This window comes from Stegodyphus dumicola, chromosome 11, assembly GCF_044657685.1.
Source record: "Stegodyphus dumicola isolate Sdum_Otavi_A_Nest chromosome 11, ASM4465768v1".
NCBI classification, from domain to species: Eukaryota; Metazoa; Arthropoda; class Arachnida; order Araneae; family Eresidae; genus Stegodyphus; species Stegodyphus dumicola.
The window spans coordinates 122,473,830-122,489,523 of record NC_140778.1 but is presented as its reverse complement, the minus strand read 5'-3'; the positions used below and the strand labels follow the sequence as shown (position 1 = coordinate 122,489,523).

General features: G+C 32.7%; 1 protein-coding gene across 2 annotated transcripts in view; it reads right to left on the bottom strand.

Moving 5' to 3' along the window:
* LOC118192199 (carcinine transporter-like) overlaps positions 1 to 15,694 on the bottom strand; it is a 128,206-nt gene that overhangs the window by 96,026 nt on the left and 16,486 nt on the right. Inside the window, exon 1 of one of the 2 annotated variants that reach the window (XM_085827185.1) lies at positions 12,642 to 12,687. The exons of the other annotated variant lie outside the window; for it this stretch is intronic. The gene's annotated coding sequence lies outside the window, so the exon portion shown is untranslated. Of the gene's footprint in view, positions 1 to 12,641; positions 12,688 to 15,694 lie in introns of those variants that run through there. 2 annotated transcript variants of the gene reach the window in all.

The following is a 15,694-nucleotide window of genomic DNA, read 5'->3' as shown; positions in this document are numbered from 1 at the left end:
TAATATATTTAGTGTTGTGGCGTTTTTAAAAATCCTCAACAGATGACCTTAGCACAGGAAGTCAAACAGTATATCATTTTCTACCTTGTTCACCAGTACAAATATAAAATAATTATATTATAACAAAAATTGTATTACCGCATAATTTCTTTCATTTTATCTGATAAAGACAGTGCTGTACTCGAAGTTGTTTGGATTGCTAGTGTGATGTTGTAATAGTCGTTGTGTATTGATTTTCTGTTGTATGTGTTGAATTTGTGTAGTTTTATAGTAGTATTGAACTTTTGCTATTGTTGTATAGCATTTTGAGCCATGTTTTGCATTTGTCGTTTCTCTGAATTGTGAAGGATCCGTTTGGATTTTCTTCATCTTGTCAAGTTCCGTTCACCTGCTAGATGCCCTTTGGCCTTTTTCCTTTTGGTACCCCTCTCACTTTTCCGTTCTCAGTTTTCTCATCCGAGATGTTTTCCATTTCCTGAATTTATTATGTTATGTGCCCTTGGGCTTAATTTAAGGAACCGGCAACGTTGCACCTGCAATAGCTCGGTAATATAGAACTGTCTAAGTCTAAATGTCCTACAGTTTACAGTTGAAATGTACTTCTTCTTGAATAATCCAACAAATCCTAGTTAGGCTGAATTTTAGTAGGGAAATAATGGAAATGTTTTACTATCCATCCTTTTTGGCACCGTATCGAAGTAGAAGAAGTTTGTCCATTTTGCGATTTCTTTTTTAAATTTTTGTGTAAAACAGATACAGAAGAATGGGCATTGGTAGTTGCAAAAGAACTTTGATAAAAATTTTACTTTTATTACACCTTTTACTTTCAAGGTCACCAGTCTTCTATAGAAAAGCTGGGGAAAACGCACAGTGTTGTACGTCAGATGCAAAAGAATTTATTAAGAATGTTATTAATAATAAAAAGGAAATACATCTTAATACATATCTGTTAGATATATAATTAATGTATACTATAAAGATCTATCTTATTTAGAAATACGCGTTTAAGTAATTCCATTTGTTAAGAAAAAACAATTATTTGATTCGAAAAATAAACCAAACATCTTATCTTTTCCGAATGGCAACAGTCTTCATGAAACATGAGGGCTTGTTAAATGCAAGACATCTTTAACATGAGAGCTTGTTAAATGCAAGACATCTTTAACATGAGAGCTTGTTAAATGCAAGACCATGAAAGATAAAGACCCTATGTTTCGCGCAGTGACAACATTTGACAAATCTACAAGATGTTACATTTATGGTAACGTAACAGTTCATAAATTTTATAAAGATTTTGCTAAAAACGTTTTGGTAATTATGTAGTATGCGATCTACTCATTCATTCATTTATTTATTTTTTAAATGGTCCGATTGTTTTAATCATTTCTTTTTCCTGTAATTTATCGCACTTACGAATGGAGAAGCTACTGAGTTTTTATTTTACGAAACTATTATTACTGAATTATGAAATAACTGGAATTTAAAATGGTTAAAATGGAGAATAAAGAGCACGCCAAATCTCACACATTCCGTTTTACATAATTATTTTATCCTCGAAATCCTACTTTTTCGTTGTTTTGTACTCATTTTATTTTGACAACATTTTATTTTTTGGGACTATTCAATTATGGCAAAGCACACGAGGGCTATCTGACTAAAGGGAGGAATGCCTTCGTGGAGGACTAAGGGAAACTGGCTCGTATACACTACACATGGGGAAAACCACGAAAACGCCCATGCAGCCAGCCCGTTCGCGGGATTCGAACCTCAGACCGAACTACCAGTGTTCAGCGTCTTTACCGCTTGGCCGCTGGTGGGCCCTTTTGGTTTTTGATAACCGGACTTAATGTAATGTAACAGTAATGTATCAATAGTAATGCAACAGTAATATATCGTATAATCTATCTAATATTTAATGTGCGCAATGCTGAGACTGTGGGTGACGCCGAGTTTGTGCATTTCTCTGATTTTTTTCTAAGCGAAGACAGATCCTGTACACACGACAGAACAACATGTATATATATATTTTTTTTTATCAGGATATATATATATATATATATATATATATATATGTAATGTTTTCATTTATTACAATACATCGTGGGCAAATGGTGAGGCTATCCCATTACACGTTCTGGCAGATGGTTGACGAAGCTGGGGTGATTGAAATACGGAGAAAAATGACGACTCAGAACTTTCACTTTTAAGAGCAAGCATATCTTTATTTTAATTTAGAGCAGATGACTTTTTCCAGATGGAGTTAATCAAATAACTTATTCAGTAATTGAACTATTAGATACGATTGACTTTAAACTTGAATACGTCATAACGTTCTAACAAAGAAAGAGGAGCATAGCGGAAGCCTTAGCAGGACGAAGGCGAGAAGGCATGAACTGATGACGCAGCATTTATATGAAAGGTTATGTAACAGAGTAGCTTCTAGAAAAATGTAGAAAAACTTATGACGCAGCATTTATATGAGGAAGTTATGTAATAGGTGCGAATGTTCTAGAAGGTACTGGTTTAGGGGAAGATCCTGAATTGCAGAAAATTAATTAAAGGTTGCTGTTTCGCAAACAGCAAAGCCATCGTATTTATATATATATATATATATATATATATATATATATATATTGTTTAATATGCGCAATGCCGAAACTGTGCAATTTTATGACGTTTTTAAACGAAAACAGATTATTGCGCACATTGGAAGGAAAAACATTAATGCATACATGTTTTGTTTAATGTGCGCAATGCCGATATTGTGCCCGATGCCGAGTTTGTACAATTCTCTGATTTTTTTTAATGAAAATTGACCGCTGCGTACACGAGGAGGGAAAAAAATGCACGTAATATAAATTTCAGTAGTTTCATAATTCAATAATAATAGCTTCGTAAAAAAGTCATAAGCTTACATATTCGCGATAAAATGGGAAGAAAAAAGAATAGTTAAAATAACAGCCAATTTTAGTCCTACCATCTAAACAATAAATAAATAAAACGATAGACTGCCTTTTACATAAACATCGACCTCTCTAACTTCTAAACATAAAATTAAAAAAACTCTAATAGCAATAAAAAACCAGTTTAAAAAATTCTGACTGTATTAAAAACTTTAGTGATGAAATATCTCATCGTAAAGTAACAAAACTGGAAGAAATGAGATTAATAAGTACGGGAAATGGCTGGTTTCTATTTATTACTATTTTAATATATTCCTTTCATTTCAGAGAAGTCCTCTTAAAAAGGGCTGTCACTGCATAAAATAATCAAATGCTGATACTTGTTTATGTATTTTATTAACCAATTATATTTTACTTAATATAGAAAATTATTAGTAAAACTTACTTCTTTTTCGACTTGAGAGAAGACTTAAACGTTATCGAGAACGAACCGCATTACCATAAATCTTTCCTTTGCTGTACAGTTGTTGAACTAGAATATTCGTATGGAAAAACAACTGCTTCTAACAACTGCCTTTGATTAAACAACTTTACATTGATACTTCTGAGCAAAGCGCATGCTATTTGGATATCATTAAAGTAAATATAATTTCAACAAATAAAGAGGTGAGGTTTAAAAAAGAGCTCAAAAATAACGAACGAGAAGAAAAATAATTGTTGATACAAAGCAGCAACATTTATATTTCTCTTTGAAATGGCTCGCCATAATTCCATTTTATTTTAGTGTTAAATTCACTTAAAATCAATGTACTAAGAGCCATAATGTTTTTCGCTGTTCTAAAGGTTTGTTTTCGATGATCCAATCCATAAAGAATCTGCACTCTAAAATACATAAGAGCTCATACTTTGTATTTGCTCAATTAAATTTATTGACTACGCTTCTGAACTTTTGTTGCTTTCTCCTTGAGTGAGAGTTTATTTTCTGTACATTGCTTTTATTATTAAATTGTGCCTAAGAGAATTTTGTTGATATTCATTGGTCTAAATGGCATATAGTTACTTCTTATTCATCGAATGACCATCGTAAAATGTTTATAGATGGAGCAGAAGATGTATAATATTTTTACATTAGGATCACTTCGGTTATTAAACTTACTTGCACTTGCTGACAAAATACATTTTCAAGGCGAAAATAAACCATATTCTTCGCGTTTTTACACAGCTTTTGACCCCTGTTTCTGCTCTGAATTTATATCGGATTGGAAATTTAATTAAGGACTAAATCAATTTATAACGTATATGAATACGTATACATAAACGAATACGTATTCAGAAAGTATACGAATGCAAAAACATGTATGAACATATATGAACGTGTATGAAATTATAACGAATATGTACTTTTTACTTCCTTGTACGAAGTAAAGGTAGTATTGTAATCGCAAAAAATTCGGGTATCATATTTAAACGAAAATACCTATTTCAACTACCCTCGAAACCATTTAAACGATGTTTTTGCATGAGATCTGTACGTAGAGACAGAATAATCCACTCTTTTTGCCAAAAAAGGATTGTAAAATGGATTAAGAAGAGTTTTTTTTTTTTTTTACATGTGTACGTAAGTACGTAAATATGTATGTATCTCGCATAATTTAAGAAAGAGCAGCCGTAGAACGTTGAAATTTTGAATATGAGACTGCTATATATAACATGTAGTTGGGCACCTCCCTTTTTCGTAGCACTCGACTGCACCAATCTCAGATATATACATCGGTGAGCTTAGTTTTTTTTTATTCTTGTATGTTGGTAAATTGTGCATTTTTCGCTTTAAAAGTGATTGAATTATGTGGTTTTTTTATGTTTCGGTTAAGGTTCTTATGCCTTTAGTCAATCTGCTTGCAATAGTTGTAAAGTTGGGAACAATTTAAAAGTTTTCAGTGGCGAGTTAAGCCTAACGAGCGACCATTTGTTTACATTTGAAGCGCAACAGAATAGAGAATTAAGTTGGTTTCTGCACCTTCAATGTCTTTTTGCCGAATGGGACCAAAAGTAAACTTTCAGTTTTGTGCACCTAAAAATCTGCCTTCTTGCCCGCTGGCTTAATTGCTTGTTTTTGCATAGAAACTCTAATTTTAACTGTAAAAATTATTTTTAACTGTTTTAACTGTATATGGTGTTTTACGTTTTTTTTTTTTTTTTTTTTTTTTTTAAATTTTACAGTTATTAATGAAGATATTTTGAGTTTTACGTATTTTTGCTTTTCCTCAATGTAAGAACTGAATTAATTGAATGAGAAATATATCTCTAATAAATTCGAGGAAGTCCAAAAACCTAAAAAATTCTCAAATCTCGTGAATCATTAGTCTTAAACCAACCCTTCATATAAAAATAATAATCATTTTTTTAAACTGTTTAATATTAAAAGTTGTAATTAAAAAAATAAAAGATGCGGTAATAAAAAGAATACCGTTTTAAAAATGCATTTGTGCTTATTAAGAAGATACAAATTAAATTTGGCAAACGAAGTAAAACTGTTGAAACTTTAACTTCATTTTTCAGTATTATTTAGTAAAAAATATTTGAGTAGCAATTCAGTTTTTTTAATTATATTATTTTTTAAATCAAAAGAAGCATCGTGGGAGGAGAGCATAATTTGAAGAGTTAGCACAGATAAAGTGTAAACGTGGAACATTAACCATCTCTGTAGAAAATTAATAATGTTATGCTCAGGATCGCCACAAGATGGCGTCTGGTATTCCAAATCCATTGAAACTGTAAGCATTCACATTAATTTTTAAGGACAAAAATTACAGGACTTCATTAAAATTAATCTTTCTAAAGTATGAAGTTAAAACGTTTAATTCATTAATTCTAATCGCATCTTAGAGTAGGATTCAAAACATTAAAATGGCAAGAAATCGCAAAGATTTTTTTTAAATATCGAATCTTATTCAAGATTCGTGGGATCCGAGGATTCAAAATGGCAGATGACTCGTCTCTAAAATATAGTAGCCAAACCCACATATACTGCAATATCCCTACGATTAGGAACCGTATTCCTTGCTCCCTTGTGAGCCTATATACTTCAAAAAGCAATTAGTATTATCTGTATTTGAAATCCAATGATAGAATTTCAAATGTAAATTGAAGGGGATGTTTAAAATTAGGCAAAAACGTAATTTTAATTTGGCGTAGATTTTGAGTCGATTTGGAAAATGGTCAGGCCAATCTTCTTCAGGAGTAAAGTACTTTTTGGCAAAATAACAGAGGAGCGATGACCATTGAATATCGGAAATAAGCAGTGCGAACATGAATGTAGTGCCATCTGTCGTGGTAAATTATAATAAAGCATGGAAAACTAAAATATTAGAACTCTGAAAGATTCAGGAAGGTTGTGGATTGAATTAATGTCATTAACTAAAAGGCTGAAAAAAACTTCAAAATCCAGTTCACTAACTGATGATATTTAATGGGTAATTTTTCAGAATCCAAGTCAAAATTATGATTAAGTGACTGACTATGATTGACTATCGAAGACTTATTTCTCCTTTTCGAACATAAAATTCGTGTTCCGGGACGCGAAATTTTCATGGTCTTTTAATTTGGCCGACGTATAACGAACCACACTAAGAAGATATTCTATAAATTTTGCAAAATTGAAATCGAAGATAATGTATTAAGGAACTGAACAAAGAAATTTTACTGATAAGTGACCTAAAAGTTGATCTTCTGGAGAAACCGAGCCATTCTCTAATTGGTAGAAGGATGGACTGAAATGCAACAATGTTGTTATGATTATTTCTAATAAATTTAATTACGGCAAAGCACTCTAGGGCTATCTGTCTTAATATGATGAGATGCCTTTGTGGAGGAATTTCTAAGCTTGTCTCAGGTGAATAATTAGAAATGACGCCAAATTAACTATGAGAATTTAGTAACATAATTTAAAGAAAGAAATTACCGTAATTAATATTCAATTTTCCGACACATCAAGAAGTATCAAAAAAATTTTATATAATAAACAATCCAGCTGAACAAGACATGAATTAATAGGATTAATGAATAACTTAGTCTAAACTTGCCTGCAAATTATCATTCTATTGACATTAGTAATTCTTTACTATCTCTCATTGATTTGCACTATAGCTCTTGTTTCACTGTAACGAACTTTCTAAATTCCACTAATTGAAGATAGAAGGCAACGCAACTATAGTTCGACCGTCTCAAGCGCAACCCTGGTTGGCATTCTGCCAAAACACATGGACTCGTCCTAAAGGGGCGGGATTATTTGCTGCGACGTGAAAGGTCTTCTGTTCTCCGGAAAGAGCTATACTAGAGGAAAAGAAAGTCCCCATCCTTCCACCCTATTTTGAGAATAATTCGGTCCGAATGGCGCATGCGTGTTTGCGTTCATGTTCGTGGATGAGGCGGTCGAGCTATACCTACAGTTTGTTGCAACAGTCTTATCAGTTAAAAGCTCATTAGAATAGCATGGGGAAACTAATAAAATTCCAATTAATTTAGTGTCCTTGGCAAATAGAACCTTGGGGAAGAGTCTAGGGACTACCCGCTGGTCTTCTTACAACTATAAGGGCAAAGTCCAAGAAAGGGTTTAAATACCCTTTTATTCAATCAAAGAAATACTATTTTACAGTTGGCCACTCTCAGGCTTACAGGAAAGTCTCCATTTGGGCTTTAACTTAAGATAGACAATAAGAAACTAAAACTAATTCTAACTAAAAACTTATCCGGAGCTGTACAAAAATAATTAACCAAGTTGGCCCGTAATTAAACCTCACCGGCGAATACTAGCGGGCATGTAAGAGTACGGCCAAACGTAGTAAGAAAATCTTCTGAGCTCTTCTACGGAAGTTGACTGCACTACCCATTAAATACTGGTTCTACCCTATTTGCATAAAATGCGATACTGGAAATTTATTCTGGCAGGGAATTGTAGGTGGAAAACAAGAAATTAAAGTAAAGGGTTTCAAAATTAAAAATTACTATTAGAAAATTAAAATAATTCCTACAGTTTAATTTGCTGTTATTTGTGGAGGATTCTTTGAAAAGTATCATGTAAATATATAAAGAAAGTTACGACATTTCGTTGTTGAGTTATTCTATTGTTTATAATGAAATAACAAAATTAATTGTTTAGTAATAGCATTAAAGAAATTAAAAAAGAAATTCACATTTTCTGAAAGATTTGATACAAATCTTATTACAACATAACCAAAATTAATATAAAAGAACATGTTTAAAATGTTAAGTTTCGTTAGTGAGTATTCTAAGGTAACCGACAGAAAGAATATGTAGTGTGATTCAAAATGAATATAGCTATTACAAATGGCTATAACTATTTAATTGAAAAGAATTTATCGTTAATAATTACATAGGATGTAAAAGAAAGTTCAAAATTTTGTTTACATACTTTATAAATGTTCTGTGTGACTTCTCTTGGTAGCACGGACAACATCTAAACAGTAGTCCACTTCACGCCATATATTCTAAAGCGTATCTGGTGTCACCAAAGCGAGCGCATTAAAAATGCGCATTTTGAGTCCTGGAAATGTTTTCGGCAAAGAAAGCACATACACAAGGTCTTTCACATAACCCTATAGAAAGACATCACAGGGTGTATGTGATTCCTCTGCCGGAAAAATTGCAGAACTCAAAATGGGCATTTCTAATGCATTTGCGTTGGTATGCTTCAGAATATATGGCGTCAAATGGGCTACTACTTATGCGTTGTCAATAAGGGGAGTAACATAGAAGATTTATTTATATATGTAAACAAAATTTTGAACTTCTATCTACATTCTTTATTATTCACATCGATAAATAGTTTTCAATTAAAATAGTTACAGCCATTTGTAATCACTAAATTAAAAAGTTTAAAAAGATATCTCGCTAAAGGAATTTTAAGAAATGCAATTTCCGAGAAAAAATGAAACTAGTAGAAAGAGGGGAAAAAATGAACGCTTTATAACTGTTGACTTGAAGAATTAGGGGAGGGAGAGTGAAATTAAAAACATCAAACTAAATTATACAAGGAGTTACAAACGTATTTATTCGTATGAATAAAATTAAATCGTAACCATCGCGAAATATTCGCGAAATTTAAAACATTGAAATCCGAAGAGTTAACTGGTGAGGCGGTGTAAAAGTAAAAGAAAGCAACGTTAAAGGGATATGATGAGAAAATTAATTTATAAAAATCTGATGTGTACACCACATAACTTTCTTTTATGAATATTAAATTATATGCCTTTTTTCTTGCTTTTCATTTAAATTTATTGCATTGAATTAAATCTACTTCGTCGATAGCGCATAAACCACAATAGAATAAATGCACTCTTTAAAATTCACTATATTTGTTTACCATAGCGACATTCTGGCGCTAGGTTCACTTAACAGCGTTACATTTCGTTCATATTATAACTCATAATGCATATAAATGTTTATCATTTGAAGAATTATCTAATCGTTGCAACATGTTCTGTTTAAATACTATAATAAATCTAAAACGACATATAAAAGAAATTAAGCAAACAAAACAAAAAAGAAACAGTTTTTCATAGACGATTCAGTATTTCTCATTCAGTTAATTCAGTTCTCACTTCCCGAGAAGGCAAAAATGCATAAAAACTCAAAATATTTTTTTTTATTAAAAATTACGAAGTAAATCTTAAACACTTATTTCCTCGAATAAATTCCAGAATGGATTAAGCATGATTTAATTCGCAATAATAAAAGAAGGCGTTTTCTTTGTTGTTGCGAAGCTTGGTTTCTCTAGATTGGCAACAAATCCGCTTTTTTGCCAAGTTTGAAATGTAAACAACATGTCCGCCATCGCAAAAATAATTACGCTTAACTGGACTTAAACAACTTTTAAACTCTTGATAACTCCACAAATATTGCATCCACATTTACTAAAGGTATAAAAACCTTAACCGGAAGATAAGAACAACATAATACAATCATTTTTAAAGTAAAAAATGCTTAACTTACAAACATATAAGATTTAAGAAACTGTTATCGTTGAGCCGGGTAACAGAGTGGATATGTATATATACATATATTTATATACTTTTGGTGAGGCCGATTGCAACCAAAATACGAGGTGCACATCTACATGTTATAGCAGTCCTATATACAAAATTTCAACGTTCTGAGGCTACTCGTTTTTGAGTTATGCGAGATACGTAGGTACGTACGTATGTACAGACACCACGAAAAATTCTCTTCAGAGTTCATTTTAAATCAGTTTTATAATTTTTTGGGGGTAGAAGAGTCTTTTGATCTGTCCTTACGTACAGATATCACGCAAAAACATCGTTAAATTGCATTCGATAGCGGTCAAAATGGATATTTTCGTTGAAATATGATGCCTGAAACTTTTAGCGATTACAATACTTCCTTTTTACTTCGTACAAAGAAGTAAAAATACTATCTAACATCCGATCAATTGGTCATTTAAAAATACAGTTGAGATTTGAAGTTCTGAGTTCAGGTAAGCTTAAGACAAAAATTCTTTCAACTGACGAAAGATGCATTAATATTATCCTATTATATTACTGTTTCTTTGATTATATTAATTATACTACTGTTTCCTTGATTTATAAATAAATTATGAAGTGTTACCTTCTTTCGGCGAGGTACGTTTTCATGTAGAATATTCTATTGCTTAAATTACACATGTGAAAAATTCACAAATTGTACGCAGCAAACTCGTTCGCCCTGAAGTTTACCAGAATTAACTGCCAGTGTTATCCAGTCTGACGCATGTGAACAGGAACTTCAGCGAAACATACAAGATTAATTCAAAGGCTAGATAAGGATTTCGAATATTTCATCCTAAAATATCAGCGTTACATTAGAATCTCAATATTCGTATTAATATTTAAATGAAAAATCTCCAAACCATTACCGATCATTGTGGATCTGGCAATAGAATATTCTGCAAATAGCCTTTATCTCTCCACCTTACCAATGTTTTCGAAGTGCTTGTGCGAAGAACCTGGTAAATTCATGTAAGTTAATCCAAAGGCTTCCTTCGGATATACTTTTAAAAAAAGTAGGAAACCTTTTAATGGCTTATTTTACAATATGATCTTCTTGTACTTGGATACAGTTTGCACATTTTTTAACAAGCTATTCTTTGCCCCTGAAAAATTAATCTGATGTTTTATCCTCAAAATGTTCCATAACTATTCATTTAATGCCACCATTATCATTAAATTTCTTTCCATGAATATCGGATTTCACTTTAGAACAAATAAAAATCCTTTGGATCAAGTTCTCTAAATCCACACTGTTGTTTATGAATTGCATTGACACGTTGCTGGCTTTAAATTACTGACGCCAGTCAGAGTAACCATCTTGTAAATAGATTCCACATGTGAGGTGTTCATGCAGAATGTCAAAGCAGCTGTTTTGGATGGATCCGAACTTGCTGCCGTCTTCTTGGCTTTTAATTTCCTATCTGTCAATATTTTCTGACGTCAATGGCGCCAATGGTTGTCTTTTACAAGAATCACCTTCTACGGATTTTCGGCTTATGGGAAATTGTTTTACCCATTTTTGTACTGTAGAATAAGACGGAAGCGAATAACTATATACATGACTAAAGCGTTGTTTCATTTCTTTTAAAATGAATCTGAATTACTATATAATCATCCAAGCGTTGTTTCATTTCTTTTAGAATGAAAGCGAATTACTATATACATCATCCAAGCGTTGTTTCATTTTTTAATAAGACCCGAGCAAGATCTTTTTTAATCAAAATTTTAATCCCAGAACGGTACTCAATTTTAAAAATTTCGAAACAAGCTAGTACATTACTTCCCCCCCCCTCAAATTGGCCAGATGCATTATATTCTACATAAGGACGCGCATTTACTTCTTTGCCTCAGGAAAAGATATTTAGGCTCGACTCTGATCACTTCTTCCATTTTCCAAAAAACTTTTTCTTCCAACCAGAAGAAGAAGGGCATGTATCTAATCGCATTCAAAATCGATAGAGGTTTTATTCAAAAAATGTACGTCAAACTAGGTTGCTTTTTTTTTACCTAGTGTTAGATTGTACATTGACGGATTTCTCTTCCTTTTGGTAAAAAGTACTTTAAAATGTCAAACTCCTGAAGTTGTTAGAAATATAATCTAGATATATAGAAAGAACAAAACTTTTAAGAACGAACAAAAGTCTTGAACAATGATTATTTATATTCGCAATATCGATATTGGGTAGAATCAACATCTTCACAAGATAAAAGCTGCTTAGCACTAACTCAGCGTAACCTCGAAACCGGCTTATCATTAACTTTATATTATTTAAACAGCTGCTTTAATTTACTTAGGTCATACAATCTCATTTTACCAATCATCGGTACTCAGTGTAACAAATAAAACGAGGGATTTCTAAAAAACAGACATTGATATTCAGCCATACATATAAAATACACACACAGTGTTCTTAAACTTAATATGTTTCACAAACAATACTCAATCAACAAATGGACTGTATTCCTACACTTTTATTTCATTACACTAATTATAAATAATATGTCAGCGATGCGAAATAATTGATACAAAATAAGCGAGCCATTCTACATGGCTGTCACAAACACAATTCTATCAATCAATTATCTTGTTGCCACACATAAAGTTCAAAACTAAAGGAAGAAAAACAAAAATTTACGTTGTTTGCAACAATAAAATGAAGCAAACGATACTCACATAAACATCCTGGCCCTCGTTGAAATCCCAGGGGATTTCAACAGTTGGAGCATTTTGAAACTTCTTAGTCTGTAATAAAAGATAAACATAAGAAAAATAATACAAAATATTATATGCGAAGCAGTTCATAGTTTTTAGTCTGAATAGGAAGAGGACACAATTTCACGACTGGTCGTTTTATGAGACCATGACCAGTTTTAATACTAGCAACTCTGACTCTTTGATCTAAGCCTGGATGAACAGCAATTATTCTCCCTAACCTCCATTTAAGAGGCGAAAGGTTGTCTTCTTTGATGAGGACTAAATCATTGACTTCTAAATTGTTTTGACTTTTTTGCCATTTAGGTCTTTGCTGAAGCTGAGACAGGTATTCTCGACTCCATCTTTTCCAGAAGTGCTGAAAAATAAACTGTCTCCCATGCCATCTGTCAGTGTGATTGAAGGAACTATAATTTAGGTCTGGTTCAGGTATGGCAGTTAAAGACGTTCCTATTAGGAAATGACCAGGTGTTAATGCAGTTAAATCATTTGGATCAGCCCATGTTGGACACAATGGCCTAGAGTTGAGACAAGCCTCAACCTGCGCTATCAAGGTCTGAAATTCTGGATAGGTCAGCACAGTATCATCAACAGTCCTTTTTAGATGTAATTTCATTGACTTTACTGCCGATTCCCATAGTCCACCAAAATGGGGAGATGATGGCGGGTTGAATATCCATTTTATTTCCTCTAAAGACAAAAATTTGTGAATTTCTTGATTTTGCTTACATTGCAAAAAACATTTTCTGATTTCTTTGTCTGCACCTTTAAAGTTAGTACCGCAGTCACTATAAATCTCAAATGGTTTCCCTCTTCTTGCAATAAATCGTTTCAATGCACTTAAAAATGCCTTTGTTGACAAATCTTCTACCACTTCAAGATGTACTGCCTTGATTACAAAACACACAAATAAGCATACGTAATATTTAAATGATTTTTGTCCACGTCCTGCACGATGGTTAATCATGAACGGTCCAGAAAAATCTATTCCAGTTCGATGAAATTGTCGCGATTGTGTTACTCTAGATTCCGGTAGATCAGCCATTATTTGACTTGCAGTTTTAGCTCTAAGTTTGCAACACGTGATACAAGATCTTACTACTTTTCGGATAGCAGATCTATCAGCTATGATCCAAAATTGCTGTCTAATTAAAGATAGAAGAAGTTCCGGTGCTGCATGCAGATATTTGACATGAAAGTGTCTAATTATGATTTCTGTCAGATTGTGTTTTGAAGGTAATAAGATTGGATGTTTTTCATTTTCTGACAGTTGCGCATTTTTCAGTCTTCCTCCTACACGTAACACTTTGTTGTCATCTAAAATTGGACCCAAGCTAAGGAGGTTGCTGTTTGTAGGTAAGTCCTTTCCCAACTCCAAACAATGAATTTCTTTAAAAAAGTGAAATCGCTGTATTATTCGGACAATACAGAAAGTTGCAGCTCGAATTTCATTACTAGATAAAAAAGACGTATTTCTTTCTAGATATGCTACTTTAGAATTCGATATGAATCTTAATATCCAAGCAAATATGCGTTGTAACTTTGGAAATGAAGATATATTTGATATAATAGCAAGTTTCTGTACAGGTTCAGAAACTACAAATGAGACTGTTTTACGTGCATCTGGTAATGCCTCTTCATCTATAAGAATATTTTTAGACAAGGCAATCTCACTGCACTTTAACCAAGAAGGACCATTCCACCATAACTGATGAGATAATAGTTCTGCAGGAAATAATCCACGTGAAGCACAATCAGCTGGATTTTCCTTTCCATCAACATGACTCCAGTTCTCAGGTGGTAAGATGGATTGTATTTCAGAAACTCTATTGGATACGAATACTTGCCATTTTTTAGGATCTGACCTTAGCCATGACAACACGATTTGTGAATCACTCCAAGCTTGCACTAAATCAAAATTTATAACTAATGCAGCGTTTACAGACTGAATCAAGCGTGCCAATAACACTGCTGCACATAATTCCAGTCTTGGAATCGTAATAGATTTTAATGGTGCTACACGAGTTTTAGCTGTTACGAGTTTAACATTAATGTCAGAGTTATTGCAAGTTTTGATATAAATAACTGCTGCATAACCTCTTTCAGACGCATCACAAAATCCGTGAAGTTCACATCGAAAATAATCAAGTAGCAGAATTTTCCTAGGTATATTTATAGAATTCAAAAGTTTAACTTCTCTACATAGATTTCTCCAATTTCGATCAATCTCTTCTGTTACAGGATCATCCCATGATAATTGTAATTTCCACAATTGCTGAAGGATCATTTTAGCGAGAATTACAAACGGAGCTATCCACCCCAATGGATCGAATAGTTTTGCTACGAATGACAAAATAATTCTTTTAGTCGGAACACTTTGATACTCTATTACACCGACATTACATTTGAATTCATCATTGTCCGGATGCCATTCCAATCCCAGAACTTTCAATGGTTTGTCTTCTATTACACGATGAATATTGTCACTATCTGTGTTTGTTAAGCCAGAGGTTTTTAACAATGACGGTTCACTTGTCGACCATTTGTGAAGCTCAAAGTCACCACTTTTTAGCAGATGTTGCAATTCGTCTATCAATGCAATACCTTCCGCACTATCTTTTACACCAGTTAACTTATCATCAACATAAAAATCTCTTAAAACTATATTCTTTGCCTTTGGAAAGTTCAATCCTCCATCAATCGCTAACTGACTCAAAACTTTGGTTGCAATATATGGAGCAGCTATAGTTCCATATGTAACTGTTTTCAAACGACAAACTTGTATTTGTTTATACGGGCTATCTCTCCATAATATTCTCTGAAAATCTCTATCTTTTTCATGAACCTTTATTTGTCTGTACATCATTTTAATATCAGCGGTTATTGCGATGTTATGAAGTCTAAATCTTAGTAAAATACAAATTAAGTCATCTTGTATTTTTGGGCCTATCATTAACGTATCATTTAAAGAAACACCTGTGGTTGTTTTAGCGCTCGCATCGAAAACAACTCTC